Source organism: Nicotiana tabacum, chromosome 11 (assembly GCF_000715075.1).
Source record: "Nicotiana tabacum cultivar K326 chromosome 11, ASM71507v2, whole genome shotgun sequence".
Lineage (NCBI taxonomy): Eukaryota > Viridiplantae > Streptophyta > Magnoliopsida > Solanales > Solanaceae > Nicotiana > Nicotiana tabacum.
Window position 1 is genome coordinate 145,000,994 of NC_134090.1, and position 6,216 is coordinate 145,007,209.

A 6,216-nucleotide genomic window follows, 5' to 3' on the forward strand; every position below is an offset into this window, starting at 1 on the left:
GTCCACCTGGAGAATGAGGATGAGAATTAAAGAAGTCAGGCGTCCACCTGGAGAATGAGGATGAGAATTAAAGAAGTCAGGCGTCCACCTGGAGAATGAGGACAAAGAATTAAAGAAGTCAGGCGTCCACCTGGAGAATGAGGATAAAGAAATTAAAGAAGTCAGGCGTCCACCTGGAGAATGAGGACAAAGAAATTAAAGAAGTCAGGCGTCCACCTGGAGAATGAGGATGAAAAATTAAAGAAATCAGGCGTCCACCTGGAGAATGAGGATGAGAAAAGAAGAAGTCAGGCGTCCACCTGGAGAATGAGGATGGGAATTAAAGAAGTCAGGCGTCCACCTGGAGAATGAGGATGAGAATTAAAGAAGTCAGGCGTCCACCTGGAGAACGAGGACAAAGAATTAAAGAAGTCAGGCGTCCACCTGGAGAATGAGGATAAAGAAATTAAAGAAGTCAGGCGTCCACCTGGAGAATGAGGATGAGAATTAAAGAAGTCAGGCGTCCACCTGGAGAATGAGGATGAGAATTAAAGAAGTCAGGCGTCCACCTGGAGAATGAGGACAAAGAATTAAAGAAGTCAGGCGTCCACCTGGAGAATGAGGATAAAGAAATTAAAGAAGTCAGGCGTCCACCTGGAGAATGAGGACAAAGAAATTAAAGAAGTCAGGCGTCCACCTGGAGAATGAGGATGAAAAATTAAAGAAATCAGGCGTCCACCTGGAGAATGAGGATGAGAAAAGAAGAAGTCAGGCGTCCACCTGGAGAATGAGGATGAGAATTAAAGAAGTCAGGCGTCCACCTGGAGAATGAGGATGAGAATTAAAGAAGTCAGGCGTCCACCTGGAGAATGAGGACAAAGAATTAAAGAAGTCAGGCGTCCACCTGGAGAATGAGGATAAAGAAATTAAAGAAGTCAGGCGTCCACCTGGAGAATGAGGATAAAGAAATTAAAGAAGTCAGGCGTCCACCTGGAGAATGAGGACAAAGAAATTAAAGAAGTCAGGCGTCCACCTGGAGAATGAGGATGAAAAATTAAAGAAATCAGGCGTCCACCTGGAGAATGAGGATGAGAAAAGAAAGAAGTCAGGCGTCCACCTGGAGAATGAGGATGAGAATTAAAGAAGTCAGGCGTCCACCTGGAGAATGAGGACAAAGAATTAAAGAAGTCAGGCGTCCACCTGGAGAATGAGGATAAAGAAATTAAAGAAGTCAGGCGTCCACCTGGAGAATGAGGACAAAGAAATTAAAGAAGTCAGGCGTCCACCTGGAGAATGAGGATGAAAAATTAAAGAAATCAGGCGTCCACCTGGAGAATGAGGATGAGAAAAGAAGAAGTCCAGGCGTCCACCTGGAGAATGAGGATGAGAATTAAAGAAGTCAGGCGTCCACCTGGAGAATGAGGATGAGAATTAAAGAAGTCAGGCGTCCACCTGGAGAATGAGGACAAAGAATTAAAGAAGTCAGGCGTCCACCTGGAGAATGAGGATAAAGAAATTAAAGAAGTCAGGCGTCCACCTGGAGAATGAGGATGAGAATTAAAGAAGTCAGGCGTCCACCTGGAGAATGAGGATGAGAATTAAAGAAGTCAGGCGTCCACCTGGAGAATGAGGACAAAGAATTAAAGAAGTCAGGCGTCCACCTGGAGAATGAGGATAAAGAAATTAAAGAAGTCAGGCGTCCACCTGGAGAATGAGGACAAAGAAATTAAAGAAGTCAGGCGTCCACCTGGAGAATGAGGATGAAAAATTAAAGAAATCAGGCGTCCACCTGGAGAATGAGGATGAGAAAAGAAGAAGTCAGGCGTCCACCTGGAGAATGAGGATGAGAATTAAAGAAGTCAGGCGTCCACCTGGAGAATGAGGATGAGAATTAAAGAAGTCAGGCGTCCACCTGGAGAATGAGGACAAAGAATTAAAGAAGTCAGGCGTCCACCTGGAGAATGAGGATAAAGAAATTAAAGAAGTCAGGCGTCCACCTGGAGAATGAGGATGAGAATTAAAGAAGTCAGGCGTCCACCTGGAGAATGAGGATGAGAATTAAAGAAGTCAGGCGTCCACCTGGAGAATGAGGACAAAGAATTAAAGAAGTCAGGCGTCCACCTGGAGAATGAGGATAAAGAAATTAAAGAAGTCAGGCGTCCACCTGGAGAATGAGGACAAAGAAATTAAAGAAGTCAGGCGTCCACCTGGAGAATGAGGATGAAAAATTAAAGAAATCAGGCGTCCACCTGGAGAATGAGGATGAGAAAAGAAGAAGTCAGGCGTCCACCTGGAGAATGAGGATGAGAATTAAAGAAGTCAGGCGTCCACCTGGAGAATGAGGATGAGAATTAAAGAAGTCAGGCGTCCACCTGGAGAATGAGGACAAAGAATTAAAGAAGTCAGGCGTCCACCTGGAGAATGAGGATAAAGAAATTAAAGAAGTCAGGCGTCCACCTGGAGAATGAGGACAAAGAAATTAAAGAAGTCAGGCGTCCACCTGGAGAATGAGGATGAAAAATTAAAGAAGTCAGGCGTCCACCTGGAGAACGAGGACAAAGAATTAAAGAAGTCAGGCGTCCACCTGGAGAATGAGGACAAAGAATTAAAGAAGTCAGGCGTCCACCTGGAGAATGAGGATAAAGAAATTAAAGAAGTCAGGAGTCCACCTGGAGAATGAGGATGAAGAATTAAAAAGAAGTCAGGCGTCCACCTGGAAAATGAGGATGAGAATTGAAGAAGTCAGGCGTCCACCTGGAGAATGAGGATGAAGAAAGAAAAGAAGCAGTCAGGCACCCACCTGAAGAACAAGGGAATGCAATTGAAGTGATGAAATCAAAAGCCCGCTCATATGAAAGGAGCACATTTAGAATCAATAAAGCAGAGGAGTCCAACAGAATCCCCAGCAAGAAACAACAAGAGTTCCAAAAGGAATACGGAATAAGCCAAATGCCCAAGATTCACCAAGATATCAAGACAACAAGAAACGCAAGGGCATGATCTAGATAAGATTTTTATAATTCCTGTACCATAATCTAGTTTAATTTTTGTATTACCTTGGAAGTAAGGTGTAATAAGGAGGTCAACAAGCAGTAAAAATAGCACGAAGCAGCAGTAAAATCACAGTCACACGGTAGTCCCAGCTACCCAAAACTTCCCAAACTACATTGACCTGATTCCTTTATAGCCAAGGATATGTAGGAAACCTTTGAAGCAGAGGTTCGGTCAAATCTTTCAAAAATGCTTCCCACGGAGTATTCGAACGGGCAAAAATCGCTCGTATCCGCTCACTTTATCTTTGCACAAAAACTCTTCGAGTTTCCGCACAAAGAGGGGAAGCTGTGAGCACGTGATTTTTGCCTTAACGAAAACTACTCCAAAAATAAATCAAAAAATAAAATAAATTTCTTTTACTGTGTAATTTTTGAATTTGCGTGGTGTTAAATATTTGTGTTATGTTCGTAAATGTTTATTTTGTCATAATAAAATAAAAATAAAATAAAATACATATTGCATGCATATAGGATTTAATTATGCATTTAAGAGATAATTTAAATAAAATCACAAAAAATATGCATTCGTTCTATTTTTAAATGTGTTACTGTGTGATTAATGTTTTGACTATGTGTTAAATAGTTGTTATAGAGTAATTAATATATTTTTTGTGAAGTTAAAATTGTTTTATAATTAAAATTGAAAATTTAAATTAGAAAAATGAATTAGTTGAAAAAGGAATAAAAAAATCGGACCTGGATTTAAATCCAGGCCCAATTACCCCAACAGCCCAATCCAACATCCCCTGTCCGGTCCAATTCAGACCAGACCCATGTCCGGTCAAATTCAAACAAATCGAAACGACGACGTTTCATCACCCTTCATCAAGGGCCGTTTGATTCAATCCATCCAACGGCTGAGATCTCATCACCCTAACCCAAGACCCTTACCCGATCCAATACCCGGTTCAACCCGTCCCCCTAACTTAAACCAAACGACACCGTTTGGTTAAGTGAATAGATCTCAGCCATCCATCCTGCCTAATCCAACGGTCCATATCCACCCACCATTCCCCTATATAAACCCATAATCCTTTACCCGGCCCCCTAACTAAACACCCCCCCCTCTCCGCTCCTGTTCATCATCGTTCCAAACAGACCCCTAACCCTAGCCGCCCCTATTCCCCTTCGCCTGAAACCCGGCGGCATCAACGCCGCCGGTCACCAACTTAACACCCTAGGACCTCCTGAACATCCCCTACACGAATCCGACCTTAGTTTCCTTCGAATCAGGCCCCAACTCTTCGAATCTTAAATCGAAGGTTGGCCTGAAAACCTGATCTTCTCCGATGGCTTCCAAAATAACACCACAACTTCCCCTAGATACCCTCATCACGGATCTGTTAGTTGCATGGTTCGAATCATACTGGAACTACTCGAATCTTCATTTGAAGATTCGAGTACCACCTGACATTATCCAAACTTACTTCAAACTCACACCAATTACCCCCCTGGCCTCCCTCGTGCCTAGAACATCTTTGGTTTCCCTCGAATCTGACCAGAAATGGTTAAATCCCAAATCGAACCTTCAGAAACCCTAAATTTTCCAAGAGTGGAATCTTTTTCACTTCAGACAAAGATTGAGGTTTAATTGACCTTAGTCAAAGTATTTTCAGTAGAAAATACTTCGACTAAGGTCTGTTTGATTTCAAACAAAGTCCAAATCCAAGTTGAGTTCGAGTCGGAATAAAATTGAAGATTCAAAGGTATTTTTTCTATTTATATTTGTGTATTATACGTGTATTTTTGTGTTTGTTTTAGTCTGTGTCAATAGCTTTTTAATTTTTCATATTTATTTTGATCAATTCTGTCATTTCTGTCTCCTACCTATCTACTTAATCCGAATGTGAATTGTTTCTATTGGTTGTGATTGTTTACAATGTGTGTAATCAACTCGATTAAGTTCGTCGATTAGTTATATTACGAATTTTCATTTCTGAAAATGCTGACTAAAACAGTCTGCTTCTATTGTTTTAGACTAATTATTGACAAATGTTGTAAATAGTCAACTGATTAATACTCGTCAATTAAATCATGTTTGTTTGTGAATCAGTGAATTCAAATGTATGTTGTATATGTTGTTTTCTGAACAGGGCATTGTCAGTATATTGACAATGCTCCTGTGTATGTTTGATCTTAGTTCAATTATAAGTTCAATTTGCATTATTATGCTGAACCCAGTGTAATATTGTCAAGTTTGAGTTCAAGTTTACAAATGATGATTAGATGTAATTGTGATAGAATGTTTACATTCTTAGGATTCAGTCCAGAACCTAAGAAAATTGGTTATAGCTGTGTTAAATCAGGTTGATAATTAAGTTTGAACAGATTTTTAAATCTGTTTTGTAAATTCTGTTATGATTTTTGCATTTAAGGTAGTAATAATAGTGATCACAGTAGGTATTTCTGGGTTAGAAACAGTAGGGTAATGTGATAATAGTAGTGGGCTGAAAGTGGAATGTAATGGCTATAATTTAAGTAATAAAGGGGAACAAGGGATAATGGGGCTGCTGAAAAACAGGATAAATAGCACTTAGTTTTAAAATATTCAAAAGTAGTTCTAATGGAAAAACTTTCTAATTTTTAAAGGGATAAAGGGTCCCTCCAACACTAATTGGTATAGAACCATCCCTGTATAAATACAGGAGCTGGACAGACCTTAAGAGGAGGGGGAGTTTGAAGAGGGAAAAAGGGAGAGTTTTTCAGAGAATAGGGGCAGTTTTCAGAAAAAGAGAGTTTGAGAGATAGAGCTTAAGGCAGATTTTAGGAGATTGAAAGAGGAAAATCAAGCAGAAACAGAAATTTGAAAAGGAAGATAGAAAGAAAGGAAAACAGAGACACTAAAACAGAATTCTACATCGGAAATTAGTATTGAAGCTGATTCTGTGTTCTTGAAATTGAAAGTTTTTTTTTCAGTATGCTTTGTTCCAAACATCAAAAATCAGAAATATTACTCTTGGTATTGAATCTGTCCGGATTTGTTCGATTTCATTCTTCAGTTAAAAATCTGAAATTTCTTAAAAGTACTTTTACTGTGCATCTGGGCTCTTCGAATCCTATTCTTGTTCATATTTGATGTATTATCGGTATATTCTACTGATTTTGTTACTGCTACTACTGCTGAAATTTACTCCTCCTACCTTCATTTTCAGGTACATGTCTTTTAAATTTTAAGTTGGAAAGA